The 17,329-nt window shown below is 38.1% G+C and overlaps 1 long non-coding RNA gene across 2 annotated transcripts in view; it reads right to left on the bottom strand.

Moving 5' to 3' along the window:
• LOC127019389 (uncharacterized) overlaps positions 1 to 17,329 on the bottom strand; it is a 221,068-nt gene that overhangs the window by 56,581 nt on the left and 147,158 nt on the right. For both annotated transcript variants that reach the window (XR_007766900.1, XR_007766901.1), the window contains exon 3: positions 17,053 to 17,144. This is a non-coding gene — a long non-coding RNA (uncharacterized LOC127019389). The remainder of the gene's footprint in view (positions 1 to 17,052; positions 17,145 to 17,329) is intronic.

Genomic DNA, 17,329 nt, shown 5'->3' with positions numbered 1-17,329 from the left:
ATTTTGTGCTGAACAGCTCACTGTAGCTCAATAAAGACTTGTGTCTGTGTTTCTATTTATATAGCTGGAGTAGAGCACAGAGTATGCTTTTTCATTTAAAATCATACATGGACACAAGACAAACCCTTCTTAGCTTGTAGAAAGACAGATCATAAAATGACCTCCCAGGAGATGTGGAAACCTATGTTATCAGTCTTTTTTCTACTAGAAATAATGCACTCCAATGCAAACTTTGCTCATGGAAGTTATAGTTTCATGTTTTAGCAAATACATGCTTCCTCTAGATGACCTGAGGCATATTCAGCACATATTCACTCAATACACCTATTTTACACAGGAATCAGCCACATAACAAGGAAAGGAAAAAAAAAAAAAAAGATAAACCGTAAATCAGTAGGGTCCACCTTACTCCAGAGCAGAGTTTTCTGCATGTACGTGTGGGGAGAATGGATGATTGGGACTTACAACTCCAAGACAGCAACTGTTTGAAAACCAGATTGTCATGCTTAATGCATAAGACCCTGCATACTGCTGTATTCAACAAACACAAAAGAACTTTCAAAGCGCATTCTATGCCAGGTTTCAACACTTAACACAGATGAGCAAGAGCAATAGATAATTATGTTGTAGCCTCTTTTGTTATGGTCCAGTGCCACCTCGTGCTGCCCTGCCCCATGAAATCATCTGCCCCAGTTACACTCTGACTTCTGCCAGTCAGGGTCACGTCAGAGTCACACCAGCTCCTGACAGCCAGACTCTGACCCTCAGTAGATGTTATACGTGGAATCAGAGTGACCATAACAGCAGCAACACATACACACATTTGTGTGTGTGTATGCATATATACATGTAAACATACATACAGACTTAGACACACATACATATTTATATATTTTATTTATTAATATATATTTAAAGAATTGTAATATAGGGATTACAAACCTTTTTCTTATTAATAGGCATTTGCTTCAAATCCTGCCTAAACTTGGGCCAGAATCACTAAAAAATGGCACAACTCCATGGCTTTTGCTAATCATGCTTTAGGACAGCCTCCCAAAGACATGCTGGCCTGGCAGGAAAAACTGTGCCACACCTACAGAGGATTACCCAGGTCATTCCAGGGAACAAGCCCACTCAACATTTCTCAATCTGTCTTTGGAGCAGGTTGTGCGGCACAGCCCCCTCTGCTCTCATCCACGCTAAACAGGGACTCCGCTAAGAATTCCTGACACATGCACATCTGTCCTGAAACTACCCACAATAGGGATTAAAGAGATGTACAATTTAACCTCAATTCATAATCCCGCTTAAATCAGGAGCAAAATAAATCACTAAGAGCAATGACAGTACCGTTCTCAGTGCTCTGCATGTGACCCTGGCAGATCCCTTCGGAAGTACAGGAAAGATCACTGCATTCACTAAAGGAGCATGCTGCTTATCCACTGAGTGCTGCATGCTTTCCATGCTTCCAGGATGCAAACCCTGGTATGGTTAGCAATCATAGATATATTGAGTTGACTTTCTCAAAGAAATAAATTACTTACTAGACCAAGTTAACTGAATCCCAGATATATTCTCATTTGCTAGACAGGGCATGTCTCTCTGGAGATACCCTCAACAGCTTCAGCAACTCTTGCTTACTCACAGAGCCTATCCCTCTTTCTGCTTTTTCATTATCAGTGTTAGTAGATTTTTGATTCCCCAATTCTGGGTGCCAGCTGTGTCAGGATGCTCTATAATCAGGATGCTCCATTTACTGGGCAAATTTACAGAAAGAGCATGGCAGTCATTTAACAGCTGAGATCACTGAAAAGCTGAACTTCAGGACTACCATCCTTTTGGGGGCATCTTAACACTTGCAGTTTACTGGGCACTTGTGGTCAGTTTATGTCCTTATTCAGGTCAGAGCTGGCAAAGCATTGGATTTTTTTTTTTTTAAACAGTGAATTCCTTCTCCCCCTTTTGTGAGGAGACAGGTTTTCTGTAGCATTCATCCAGACCAATACTGAGCCATAAAGTTATTCCAGTAACAGCATTTATATCTAAACAAAATGAGGACCAGCCTGTTGTGCAATGCAGACACTGTGTACCACTCCCCATCATCTTGAAATGAGTTCACACTGACTCAGTCTTTATAGGTGTCCCCTCTTTGTCTTTAATAAAGTGCATCATCTCTTTGGGGGGGATAACTGGAATACTATTCCCTGCCAGAAACCTATGGCTGTGAAAAAAAAATTTTTTTTGCTTTTTAAGGAAGAGCCTAATCCCATTACAAGGTCTGATACAGCTGCAGGAGAGATAAACTGGACAGCCATTAAAAAAATTTAGGTTGGTTATAATAGCCTAAGCTAATCTATTTCTTACTCACTGTATTTCCTTATTCCTTTCCTAACACATTGCCTACAGAATTTCATGGCAAATTATTATTTTTTAAACAACATTATATGTTAGCGATAACTGGGGTGTTCAGATCTGCACTTTCAGAACATTTGAAGGCATGTTCAGAGATGAGGTTTTTCACCAAGTGTGTTGGATGGGGGATGGGTGCAAAGTTTATAGTGATCAGATTTATTCATAGAAATAATTTCTCAGAAATTTGACATTTAAGCCGATTTTTGTAGTCTCTAGGAATTATTAAAAAACCCCCACCCAAACTCACAAAATCTCTCTCATTCCCTAAATCCACACTCAGATGGTCTAGCCAGTGGTCTGATCCAGTCGTGCTCTATTTTTACACTGAGTGACAGTAAATGGAAAGGAGCATTTGCATCACTTCATGCTAGCTTCATCACACAGCTATAACCGCTTTGACCTGGATGGGATGAGACAGAGGTTTCTCGTGTGCCACAGTGACTGCAAATATGTTTTTCTAATACAACACAACACTGTGTTATATAGGCACCTGTACAAAGATAGTGTAAGATATTGCCATTCAGATTCAGTAAGACTTTATGCCCGTTGTGCTGAGTTCAGAGTGGCCTGCTACTCTGGGTAAAGCACAGCAATGGATCTATATTGCCTTTGCTGTGCATATCTCAGTGAAAAGACCATGGAATAAGAAGATACTTTTTGAATGTATTTTGTAAAAGCAGAGAAAGAACTATTTTTCTTCTTTAATTCCACAATACTTCCTTTCAGATTTATAAAACATTTATAGGAAGTTTGCCAGAAAATACAACTCCACCTACTCAAAAATGGGAGTATTTTTTTTTAATTTATTTTTTTCCCCAGAAATTTTTGGTTTATTTTGATCTAGCTGTTTGCTATTTTATTTCCAAACAGAAACAGAACAAAAGTGACAATTAAAAGAAAATTCCCATCTAAAAAAATGAATTACTACTTTTACCAGACAAAACTTCTGTTTTTGATTTAAACTCCAATTTTTGTTGGCAAAAAGTTTTCAGGTAAAACATTCCAGACAGCTTGAAATTCGAAGATAATTTGAGAATCAGAAACATCACCACCTACCACATCTGTAAAACCTACTTGTTTCAAACTTTTAAAATGTGAATGCCCATCCATGCAAGTAAACAGACTTGCTCATGGGCAGACCTCTTTTTATCCTACATAACACTGCCAAAATCTTCTTAACTGATAGATCTTGGGCTCTCAATAGCCCTATTTGTAATGCCGATGAGCACTTCTGTGCAGGAAAGCTGGAGTCAGCCTTGCCATGCAAAGGTTTCAGGAGCTCTATTGCCTGTGAGCAGGGGCACACCATGAACAGCCTGGAAGAACAGAGACCCGCTGCCCCTTGGCTCTAGGGTTTTTCCTCATGTTCATGCTCAGCTTTTACTTTTAATGCAGTCTACATACTAAGGAGGAGCAAATCAACGTTCTGTAAATATGACTTCTACCATGCAACTTTCAGTGTTGTATTTTAAATCAAAATACATATTTTCACACAGCTGTAAAATGCAATTTAACGAACACCTACAGTCTTCCATTTTAGTATGCACATTTTAGTCTCCAAAATCATGGAAAATAATTGCCAATGTCCACCTCAGTGCAGATGCATTGGGTTGGACTACAGTAAAATACATTTCATTTCTTTGTTCTGCCCTAGTGCCATTTAACTGTCTCCCTCTTTACACATACCCACACTGCTTTTATATATCCTTCATCTTATAAAGTGTGCTTCACCAACAGGCTAAGTAAACACTTACAGTGATATATAACGCTTACTGACAACGTCAAGCCAAATAGACTGTGATCCAAGAACAGGCTTGATTTCCCTCAGTCTCCTCTCCTCAGGCAAAAGCTTGAGTGAATAGATGAGCCCTGTTCTGCACCTTGAAGGTCAAAAGAATAGCTTTGACAAACCAACAGGGAAACAAATTCTGGTGCTGACAGGCTTCCTCCAAGAACCGTCTGCCTCTAGCATCCCAATAACTGAACTTAAAGATTGCTAAGAAAATAACCCGTTTATTATCTATTATCACAGCACAGAATAAGAGAAAATCACTGACGCCCAGATAATCAGCATGCAAACTGCAGACCCATAGCTTCTAACCAGCACTTCAAATTAGCCTAGTTGCAGGTTTGGCATTTGAGAGCAGTTTCTTGTTGCTGTTACGGGGTTTTCATGCAATTGTACAGGCTTTAATGCTCTGGCCATTATGTTTTTTAACCCCTTCAATACCTCCAAGATATTTAAATATCAACTTGAATTAGCAAGTAGCAACAAACCATCGCCTGTGTACTATCAAGCTGCTTCCCATTTTTCTTGGTTTAACACCCATTTTTAACTCTTCCTTAGAGCCCTCCTTCCCTCAAAAAAGCATCAAATTCTCTCTCAGCCAGTTCTCACCCTGCCTCTGCTTTCTAATTGATTTTACAGAACCAAGAGTAGTTTGTCCAATGGACTACACAAGCTGTACTGTGAGATTCTTTGAAGGAAGCTGCAGCTCCCCGTTCTGGCACAGCGGCAGATGCTCACCAGCCCCACGCAGGCAGAGGGACTGATCCTAATGAACATGCACTGTGCGATTGCCTCGTTCCTAGGGGCACACAGTTACATGCTTTAGTCTATGGCACTATCAGCTAAGCAGCTGATAGGCTGTGTAGTTGTGCCGCACATGGAGCCCTGATGCCACTTCTATGGCCACCCTTCTCCCACACCCTCCAAGTCTAGGCTGACTTCTGAGGCCCTCACACCAGCAGAGGTATTAAAATGAGAGCGCGGCAAAGCAAAGCTGACATAATGCCTCCCAGGAAAGTGATGAAAGAAAGAGGAAATGAATGTTTGGCTTTTTGTCCTCTTTTCTTCTTGAAGTCCCTCATTCACAACATTAATATTGTTATTTAAAACTGTTTAAAAGACAGTGTATCTGCACTCTCTTCCTCCATGGGTTTCAGGAGTCAGGGATTTTTTTGGTAAAAAAACCCCAAACCAACAAACAAACTAAGAAACATTTAAAAATCTTTCAGAAAGATATTCCCCTATTTCCAGTCCCCATCTCTCTCTTCATTTGCATGCCACAATCTTAGCATCTTATGTCACAGCGTCTTGTGTCATTTCACAAGTCTGAATGTACCAGGACCCTGCTGTTGACGTCAATCACAACCATCCTGAGCATGTATATTCTAGAGCTCTTGGTTCAAAGAAAACTCCAGGATACCAAAACACAAAGTATCAGCCTTGTTCCTGGTTCAGGCAGTATTTGCACACCTATCCCCACACAACGCCAGCAGGAGGGTGAGAACCACCACGGTTACTGGGGGCACCCCCAGCCAGGAGGCACCGAGCTGCTGCCAGGTTAGGAGAGGGCTGGCTGTGCGTGCCTGATGGACTCTCATCGACAGCAATCCTCTCCACTGCTCATTCCTCTGACCAGAGGGAAATGAGCTTTTCCAGTTTGCCTATTTAGTCACACCTCTGAACCTTTTAGCAATTCTACTGCTGGTCATAACCTAAATTTTGAGATACCCTATGCTAACCCCCACTCTTGCTCTTTGTCGAGAAGCCTTAATCAAGTGCTCCTCTCTTGTTGGGTTTTTTTTGTTTGTTAAGGAGGGAAAATAATGTAGTCCTGTACATAAAGTCACTGAGAATTCATTATCTCGGGTGTTGTCATATTTTCACTCGCTGCTTAAAACAATGAGGACTAACCTGAGTCTTTTCTGCAATATAAATATAAATGCATGTACTTTATGCAATTCATGTCTAGCCTTTGATTTACTTAATTTAGTTTATTTCTGTGTCCTGCATTTTAGCAATTTTCCCTAAGGTTCTAGTAGATGGGTAAATAATTTTAGTATAAAAGATGCTATCCATACTTCTCTAAATTATTTCCACATTGCCAGCTAGCCAGCAAAGACTGAGAGGGGAGATGTCTGCTGTAAATTTAATGTAGTTGATTATTTTCAAGCAGATGGACAGAGCAACAAATACTGTAGCAAGCATCCACCTAACCTGCCTGTTGTAAGTATTGCATTTCTGCAACTCAATTTTGTTTAAATGCTAGCCAATTTTGGTGTTCTCAGTACGTGTCAGAATGCAATGCACTGATCATTCCAGGACAACCATCAATCTAATCTTTGGTCAAGGGAAGAACGTTGACTTTCAGCTAGGAATCATGCTGGCATTACAGATAACATGTTTGTAAAATGAGAGGGAACCATGTCCTTGTATCTTTATCAATGAATGCTGCAGCTTTATACTTACTATGGTCTTAGAAACCTATATTCAGACTCTTGTGAATCACCCTCCCAATTTCTCTTCTTTCTTAGCAAAAAAAATCTTCTCCAGTGACTAGTACATTTCTTTTTCCAGAAACTCTGTGAGAGAAAATACCTCTTCAATGCACTTGGGACATCACATAAGTGATGCTACCTAAATAACTGACCCACTTCTTAATGGCTTTGCTTTTAAATGGTGTTGACTTTTTTTTTTTAAAAAACTTTAGTTATGAAAACTTTCAAAGAGGTTTTGAGATAGTGTCTAAAACCTTCTGGGTTACTTTGAAAGTCTAAATGCAAGTTGTTTTTCAGTCTTGGATTATTTGATTGTCATGACAGACAGGCAATTTTTGCACAGGCCCAGCATACTGTAGGGCTAAGAGAAACTTACTTTGCACCATGCAAGCAATTCTGGGTTGCACGCATGGAGGCACGATTGGCATTTCCTTCAACTTCACCCCCATGAAGCTCAGTAAGGTGGATTTACTCCCTCCTTACCATGCTGGCAAGAGGAATACGAACTTGCCAGAACAAGCTGGTATGGCACATCTCCTCCTCCTTGTAAGGCACATGCAGGAAAATTGCAGTAATACTTTGGTCAAGTCTGCACTCTAAAATTATTAGTGAAGCTACACAGCATCTGCTTTTCCACAATTTTTACTGCATTCTTTACAATATATTAAAAAAAAATTTGTTCTTAGGTCCCTCCATAGCAAAGATAAATGAAAACAAGATCTAAGTCAAGCCAAACTTGTTTGGTTGTTTGTTTTTTTTTTTGAAGTTAACTTTAAAATGCCATCTCCAGCACATGGCTAGTGTTCTGGCTTAATTTAATTTTTATTTATAAGTAGTATAGAATACCAATCTGCATTATAAAGCTGACAGTCAACAAACCACATTCAGTGGTTTGAAATTTCTGTGACATCTTTCCCCAAGTAAAACGAACAGAAAAAAAAAAAAAAAAGATGAATTTTGCTGTCTCATTGTCCTGTTTACCTACTGAAGACAGGAAGGGCCTTCTAGAGCTAAAGAGAATTAATGCAGTATTGTGTTCACTCCAGCAACCCAACTACTAAAACCCGCACGAGCTACTAAGTTAAACTGTAAAAAAACTCTAAGCTGTCTAAAGATGACCTATTGGGGATGGTCTTTGCAACTGCTGTTATACTGGGTATCATTTGTTGGAGGCAGCAACACACTGTAACACCGTTGGTCTTTCTCAGCTGCTACAGCCAACTCATTGCACGTCTTTTTTGTCTCTCCCTGGGAAATTGCAGGTGTTCCTGCAGTGTTAATATACGTATGCCTTCCCACACTGCTCCTTCACTATTGCAGCCTCTTCAGTCCCACACGGTACAGATAACTGTATCATTGTGGAAAATGCTAGAGCCTCTGTGTTTGTCTGGTAGCTGGACTGACATAAAGCTGTAGGAAACCCAGCACCAACATGGCTGTCCCTTAAAGTATCTAGTTCTCATGTAACTGTTTGAATATAAGTACTTTAAAACATAACTGGAGGGGTGAACGGAACCCTCAGTTTTTCTTTTCTTCTTCAGGGCTGTTTTCAGACAGCTTCACACATACCATCGCGGGGGAGGGCTGTCCTTCCCCCCTCCAAAAGGCCCCGGCTTCCCTCAGCTGCCAGCCACCATATCAGGAAGGATTAGCTTCACTCCCTCACATCGCAGCATCTCAGAGCGCAGTCATCCTGCTCACCTCCCTCCACACAGCCTTACCTTCTCTACCCTTTCGAGTCCATTTTCAAATGACAGGTTTCTTCCTGCTGTTGTGCTGACCCTTGATCTGCAGTGGTAACGGTGCAAACAGACCAGTCAACGTTTGACAAATTTAGCAATGGGCCTGGGGGATGGTTTGCTTTTTGGAAAGAGTTTTCTGATACTGCTGCTTGAACATTGCTGTGAAAGGCATGTGACCTTCTACTTCCACAGATTTGTGGTGGAAAAGAGATACAGTGTTTTCTATTTTGGCTAAAAATTTCCTATAAATACTTACAAAGTTAATCATGGCGTCAAGTGTTAGGACTTGGAAGACACCAAATTCGTAGGTGCTGAGATAAAAAGCAGTCAGTAGTATATTGTAGCATTCATTATTTTTCTGACCCCAAAGCTCTGTCTCGCACTTTACAAAAATATTGTCTAGTTCATTTATTTAATTATCTTAGCACTATCCACATACCATCTAGCTTTTATTTCTCACCCGTCCAAATTACTGATAAAATACAATATACTGACTGAATTTTTAATCAGCTTTTTGAGTTGAATGCTTTAAATATTTCGAAATAAAGTACATGAGAAAGAAAAGATGTTAGCTTTATATTATCATAATCCTGCTACAGGTTGGAAGGCTTTGCAGGTCAGTTTCCCAGTGTAAGAAAAAGACATGTTCAGCTTATTTTTGTACTTTTTTTTCCTTTCCCCTCTATTTTAGGCCATACACAGAAGGAGACGCATAGTATATCAAGTAAAAATTGAGCTCTAGTACATTTTCACAATAGTCATCATCACTCAAAATTTCAGTTTAAGGGAAATTCTACTGTGTGAGCATGTCTAGAAAAAATGAATAAAGATAACATTGTTTTAAAAGTCAAAACAAGAAGTGAAAACTCGGACTATGTAGTATAAACACAAACCATACATGCTGATGATTTGAAAGAGGTAAAATTGTGATTTTTATGAACTCTTTGCAGTACAATAATGTCATCGACATAAAGCATGGAAACTTCCTGCATTAATTCCTATATTTAGACAGCTATGTCCTACCAGTATTTGCCACAAGTACGTTCACATTATACTTTGCCCTGTTATCACCTTTTTAATTACAGAACTTCTGTCATTTTAAAACTGCTATGAGTAACTGAACACATTTTAAAATTATCCTCAATTTATTACAAAGAATATAGAGATAGATCAAAGGTCATAATTTCCTAATGTTATATATAATTTTAAATTTTTCAGTAAAGTAAGAAGCGGCAAGAACTTCTATCCATCTCCTTGAGTCATTTGTACTTTTACATTTATTCTCCTGGTGTATAAAACATGTATAAAGTTTCTTTCTACTAATAGTAGCAGTAATATAATTTTAGCAGTCCTTAGGGATCCCTGAGGCTGGGGAAGGTGGAGGGTCTTTCTCCCACATCCCACAGGCTCTGTGGTACACCCTGTACTGGTGTTCACATGCAGGTAACGGCTGCACTTGGCAATATTATGCTTAATTTTGCATTTCAAGCTCAGGTTGTGTTGCAGCCTCCACGGTGCTTAGGGCCAGGAAGAGGAATACAGCATCTCCTGTTCCTGTGACCCACACATGCACAATTTCCCTGCCCTGGAGTGGAGGGGTTACCTGTAGCCCCCCCAGCCCTGCTGTCTGCCCCCAAGCAGCAGGGAAACGACCACCCTCCACTTCAGGTGGTTTTCCTGCTAAAGTTTATGCAAGATCCAAAGTAATTCTACTCCAGATTCTAGCAATCTGGCCAATGGGAGTACAAAAAAAAGTATGGTTCAAAAAGTACAAAAAAAAAAGACTAGATACTTAAAATAACCACAGAATTAAAAAGAAGGAAGCAAAGACAAATATGTCAAAATAGTAGTAATTTACAACTCCTGAGTGTTCATAATTGCCATGACTCAGAGAGAGGTATTTTGACAGAAGAAAACCAGAAGTACTGTAACATGGGTAAAATTCCTCCATCAGCTATGAGACTGTTAACTTGAGTTAACTCATTTTGTTGAATATTATTCATACCATACAAACTCCCGTGATTTAAACTTCTGTCATACCATAGAAGACCATGGTAAAGAATTTAACATTTAAAATACTCAAAGCCAGAAACTGCAGTTTTAATCAAGGTAAGAGTTAATTTCAGTAGGTGTTCAGTTTGAATAAGTTCTGCAGATTTGGATCTGCAAACTTGTATGGTGGTGAACCATAAAGTTAGATGCTGCAGCTAATATAAGATGTTGAAGTATTATTTTGTCTAATAACTATAAAAAAACCCCAACATAAACCCCCCCACACAACCAGATTTAAAAAAACCCAAGAAACAAAAAACAAAAAACCCCAAAACAAAACCACAAAACAAAACAAACCAGAAAAAAACCAGTCTAAGAGGAGTTTCACCTCTTTTGGCTTGATAGAGCAGAACTACTGAGAATGAACTGAGCTTCTGGAAAACAGAAAAACTACTTTATTTTTGATCTGTAGCTTTTCCAGGGCAGAGAAAGGCAGAGGCAAAATACTCAGGGTTACAGATGACAAGTGACTGTGAAGGACTGTGAAAAGGAATCTTTGGCATCTGAGGTGATGGAAATAGCTAAGGAGAAAAGGAAGCAGAGGCCAGGTGAAGCACTTTGAGTAAGATGGTGCCTTTCCTTCAAGGCTAAAGTAAATGTTCTAGTGAAAATGAGAAACAAATATGTTCATTTGTCCTCTCAATGGCAGAAAATGTCTTGTTTTCTGCAATTCATTGATCTCTGATAGATTCTTATCTGACTTCCATGAGGAGGGTGTCTGAATGCTTCACAAAAGATGATCTATTTACCTTCAGACTATTTTAGTGAAATAGGGCATTCATGCTCATTTTACAGATGGAGAAGACAGAGAAACTGAATTACTGACTGAATGTGACACAAGTCATCCCTGGTAAAACACAAAATGGAGCCCACACCCTAGATTATGTCACTAACCACTGCAGAGCCATCCTTTCAAGCTGAATTATGCTACCAATTAAATAACACCATAATGAGAAATAGATTACTTATGCAGTTTTGGAGGTTACTTGGCTCTGCCTTTGTTTTTTTAATATACCAAATGTCTCATTAGCACGCAGGACGGTTTGCTGGGGGTTTTGTGACTGGCAGAAGAAAGTACTGGCTTGCTGATAGACAGCTGAAGGTTACTGTATACACCTTCATACCATGAAAATTATGTACAACTTTGGTAATACAATCTCAAAAATAAAACACCAAGTGGAAAATAAATTCTTCTCAACATGCATAAGCAGGCTGTATTCTTGTTCATGAAAGTGAGAGTTAAGGTGGTTGCCTGAAATATTTTACAACATGGTCTGGTCAAGAGGTGTTCAGAATGTTTAGTCTAACACTGACAACAAACCAAGCAGTCTCTCTTATCTCTCTGTAAGGTGTAAGGGCAGCCAGGAGGCTAACTGAAGAGCACTTTTGTCCTACTACTCCTTAAAAATTAAAGGGTATTTTTTTAAAATTTGATACCCACCTTCCTAAACTCTTAATTTAAAAAAAACTCTAAGCAGAAGCAATGCACTACATCTATCTGAAAATACCAGAATAAAAAAACCCCAAACAACCAAAATCACTATCACAAAGGAAGTATATAATCTAGTCAACATATAAATATACAAAACAAGTCAAAAAGCATGAACTGACAACTGTGCATACTGCCAACAAAAAGTCTCGACATATGATACATACATCTTCAGTATCTTGAGGACTCATATGACAAAGGCACTGTAGCCAAATGAAAAAGAACAAATGTATAATTCATGAGGAATGGCTTTTTAACACACTAGAGCTTTTGGCTGTCTAAAAATAGAATTGTGAAACATAAGAAGCAATAATATTGTCTCTAAAATTACAATCATGTTTTATTTTTCAAATATTGTCCTCAGTAAAACCTATGATTTGGAGCTCATTCCTGTGTTTTGTAGAGACTTTTTCTCCTGTTGATTTATGTATCTTTACTGGAAGACATAACCTTATTCTTACCTTTACACTTTGCTCTATGTAAATGATTCAGAAAGGAGTATATTTACTAGTAAGTTTAAAACACTCCTTTGAGTTATGATTTTTTTTTTTTATATGGCACATATTTGACACGATATCACAAAATGCAGGAAAACATATTTCACAGTCAAATCTTTCTCCCATGGTACACCATGTATATAAGATAGGCAACAGTTGAGAATTAATGCAACATAAAGACTTTCCAATCTGACCTTCAGCTGTCCCTCTGGATCCCCTTTTCCACCTTCCCCTGCCTTTGTCTTTTTTTTTTTCTATTCAACGTAAACATCTCTTATATAAGTGAACTGCAACGTTACTAAAAGAAGAAACCCATCTTAAAACTTTGCGCAAAAATTAGAGGAATTAAGTGCTAAATAACTGGACAAAGCTGGACAACAGGAGCAAAGAAGATCAGAAAGGAAATATATATACACAGAGTCTGGTAAAATAAAAATGTAGTACTTGCAAGAACAATTATAATTTTTTTTTTTTTTTAAATATAGTTGGCAGGTAGCTTTGAAAATGAAAATAAATCTCATCTAGCTGACAAGAAAGCACCTCATAGGAGATTAGGCACAAGTACACAATTAATGTTAAATACTAGTTACTTCCATCTTTATGTTAATACACACACTCCAAACCTGCTACAGCCCAATGGACATACAGTAGCTCAACCCCAGAACTGTCAGGCTATATTATTTTCAGTACAGCAATTATTTCAGTGACCTACTTTTTCCGTGACCAGTTTCCTACTCTAGGCAAGAATCAAAGCATAAAACAGGAAAGTTTTTATGAATATTATCAAAGATTCCCTCTCTGTTTTAGACTCTACATTTGAGTCAACAGGAAAGAAATTTGATGTGGACATTTTTGGTGAAATTCTGCAAATCAAAGCAGGTAACACAGTCAGTGGTTTCCCCTGTAAGAAATGCATTTTTATGTTGATTCCTCCTCTAGCTTTTCCAGTGATTAAATGATGAGTAGAGAGACCAGGGTGTGGAGCAGTGCACACAGTTTTGCCAGCTGAGGACCCATAACATAGGAAACATTGTTGTGTGACTTAATGCAGCTCATTACTTTCCTTTTAAGATGTACCTTCAGTTTGAGGAGGAAGACAATTAATTGCGGTCTCATCATTTAAGTGTCATGTCCTTATTAACATAGCTTTACATTTCACTGTTATTCTCTGGTTACTTCCTTGCTCCAGGGAGGAAAAAAAAAATACATTACTGGTCCCATATAAGTAGCAGCTTGTCTCCCAGTTGTGCAGGACCACTTGAACTAGGGATATATTTGGGCAAGACAAGGGATATGTTTGGGAAAAGCTCTATCCTTTTGTATCATATAAGGGGTGAGATTCAATCCTAGGGGACTTGCTTCCTACCACCTGATGGTGAGCATGACTCGTTCATAGGAACAGCTGTAATATTCAAACCTTCATCACTTTTCAGGGTATGAAAACTAAGGACCAATCTTGTCCCTAATTAAATCTTTTGCATGTATCATCAATAGAAGTTTTAGTTCATTATTTATCTTTCTATGTAGAAAGAAGCCTCCTTCACAGCTGCCTGTAACCATTTGACCATCAAAACTGTCACTACTTCTATATTTGCCAAGGGCTACTTCTCTGAGCTCTATTGTCACTGACTCATCAAATCTGAAATGATGTCTCTGACCTTTGAATCAGTTGTCTTATTTCTCTTTTGACACCAATGACAACTAGAGGAAAAAAGTAGATGAAACAGTCAGAAAATAACAGTGAAAGCAAGCTGACAATGCCAAATCCATCCAGGAAAGCATCAGTTCTTAAAGATGTTGAATGCTCCCTGTGAAATAAGGATGCTCTCAGCAGTGGCTGCTTCTCTGGAATTCAGTTGTTAGGCTCTAAATATTTTGAATAAAAAAATTTTAAAAGCAGAGGAATACCTGCAGCCTTCTCCAGTGACTTTCAGTGAACACAGAAGAGTCAAAGTCCTTGCATAAGACCCAGTTTTACATAAGGCTCAAATCTCACATGCACAGTGAGGCCAGGGAAGGAAACCTTACAGAGCACCTAGGAACAGCCAGTCCTTTTCAGCTGTCTCCCACTACTGTTGTATTCACTGTACCTAGCTAATTGCAACTCTCAAAAATCAGGCTGTGAGGATGCCTCCCCCAGGCAAAATTATTTGATCTGTCCGTATCCAATATATTTCCCCTTTCAGATCAGTTAAAATGTATCAAAAATTATGCAAATTGTATAACATAGTGCAATATATAATTAGCTTCACACAAAGCCCAAAGTTTGAAATATGAATGCTAATAAATGCTAAGCTGGCAAATCCTTATTTGGGGTCGTCCAGCCTGAAATGCTGTGCTGAGCTTTAAACACAGTCAAAATTCACCCAAGTTATTGATCTGTATGATGAATCTCATTTAGGAAATATGGTTCCCTTTATGAATCCCTTTGAGCTCTCCCAGGCAAATGGAAGACTTGACTTTCCCATATTTAATGGCTAATATTATCCACGAAGGTAGGCAGCTCTTGCACTTGCTTGCAAATCAGTTCTGAATAATTCTTACTCCAATATCTGTCCTTCTGATATTTGGTCTCCTTGCAGTGTTTCTGAAATGAGGATATCATCCCTACTTTTTTTCGTTCTGTTCTCACCAGCAGAGATTATCAGAACAAGGTAGTAAACATTTCAACAGAAAATAAAATGCAAAACTCAAGGGACAGCTCTACCCTGAACTGTCAATTACAATAAAACTTGAGTATGTAACAAATCTCAGTAAGATGAATGCATTCCAACATACTGGCAAAATTTGGGTGCTAGAAAAAAATACACATTGGTAATATGAAATACATGAAGGGAAAAAGGGAGAAATGCCAGAGGAGGAAAGAATTTCTCCTACTTCTGTCACTTCTTTAATAAACAACCAATTTCTAGCTTCAAGCTGAATTCTCCCAAAGAACTACCATCCCTCCAGAATTTGTACCACAAATTCAGGCTGAAGATTAATCTGATATTATTTACGATATTAGAGAGAGAAATTTCCTCTAAAATAACCCGACATAGATATTAATTCATTGATGATTACTAAATTTAGAAAAATAACGTGAAGTTGTAAAACAATTTATTAAAAAGACTCTCACTGCATAATGTTGTCTCAGAATATGTAATTCATGTACAGAAACAGAAAGAGTTTAGTAATGAATGAAGGACTATGTGCTCCAAGCTAAATTGGGTACCAGTGCATTCATGTAATGCGGGGTAAAATCCTAAAAGATAATTACTTGCTCCAAACAGAAACTTTTCTTGCTCCCTTTTCTAGCCAGTCTCAAATTCGTCTTTTGAACTTTCAAGTCTGTACTTGCTTTGGGAATTATTTTAATTTCTGTTCCAGCCACAGGGTTCTTCCTTCTAAATATCCATTTTCAATAAATATTTTTGAATAAAGGTGTTTTATGATTCTCACCCCCCTGCTTATAGGCATTGAATCATATTTTACTTGATTTATTCTTGCACTGCCCTTTTAGTAAAATAAATCTGTCTAGTTGTTTCTAACAGGAGCTTTAGGATAGGCTTTGATGGAAACAGAAATCTAATTATAACTCTCATTTTCAGTGCAATAAACTATATAACAATAATATTTTCACCTCACACAGTATAAGGAAAGAGGAGTGAGCATAGTTTTGCACACTGCCTAAACGAGTCTGCAGTTCAAAAAGAAAATCACAAACCAAACTTGAATATTCCACTTGATTTAGTTCTCCTCCATTTAAAACTTCTCAATACTCAAATCAATCATCCTGCATATGTGTCATCTCTAAATTTAATACTAGTGACTTCAGGAAATGTCCATCAGGCTAAAAATCAATGTGGTACCATAAACACTATGTAACATCTCATGTTACTGAACAAAAAAAAAAAAAAGCCAGCATGTGTTCTGTACTCAAAGAGGATGGCACAGATATCTATGATGCATTACTGAATGAAGTTTACTCTTGCATGACTTTGGATTTTTAAAATATATTTCTCAAAACATTATAGCATACAAGTCCATGGTTTCCATAAGCACCATGAACTCTTCCTTCCCTTGCCCTTTTTCTGACTGTTAGGCATTAAGTACTGAGAGAGCTAATAGTTTGTCCATTTAGTCACAAGAAACCCATGCCAGAAAAAACAATTGCAGATAACCATCTCAATAAAAAGAAAAGCCAAAGGTTTACAGACTACATTATACTCACTTAATAATATGTTTCATCCAAGGTGAAAGTGTGCGTTATTACATAAGTAGGCTGAGATTTTCAAATCTATATTAAGGGCGCGTAAACAGGCTTCTTGAGAATAAAGCATTCAAACCTCTTGAGCATTAAAAATGTTATTCACTTTATGAAGAATTAGGGCAAACATTGGTTGCCAGAGATAGATAGTATTGCTAAAATCATTACAGTTCTGAATGTCCGTAACATTCTGTTCTCCAGGCATGAAAAGAAAAATTCTTATGGGAACACTCTATTTTGTTTGAAACAGCCAGATAATTCCAATAAAAATTCTTCAATTTAATCTTACTGAATATTTCTTCTGCAAAAGAAATAACATCTACTTACCAAATCAGTTTGTTGGGATATGAATCACACATTTCAGGTTCAAATATTTTTGGTATAACAGGTTTCCAAACACATAAATGCATTCAGAGATTCTGTGGAGACAATACAGAGGCAACATCAGTGTTTCTGCAGGGTCTGTGGTTTAGGAGTATTACAATATTTCACAGCGTATCACAGATATTAGCCCTATAACAATTTTGAAAATCTCTTTTTTTAAAAAATGGGAATTTCAGTATGTATATTCTATTTCATATAGAGTCAGTCTGTCACTTTTAGG

Source organism: Gymnogyps californianus, chromosome 8, assembly GCF_018139145.2.
Source record: "Gymnogyps californianus isolate 813 chromosome 8, ASM1813914v2, whole genome shotgun sequence".
Lineage (NCBI taxonomy): Eukaryota > Metazoa > Chordata > Aves > Accipitriformes > Cathartidae > Gymnogyps > Gymnogyps californianus.
The sequence above is the reverse complement of the archived record's forward strand: the minus strand, read 5'-3'. Positions and strand labels throughout refer to the sequence as shown.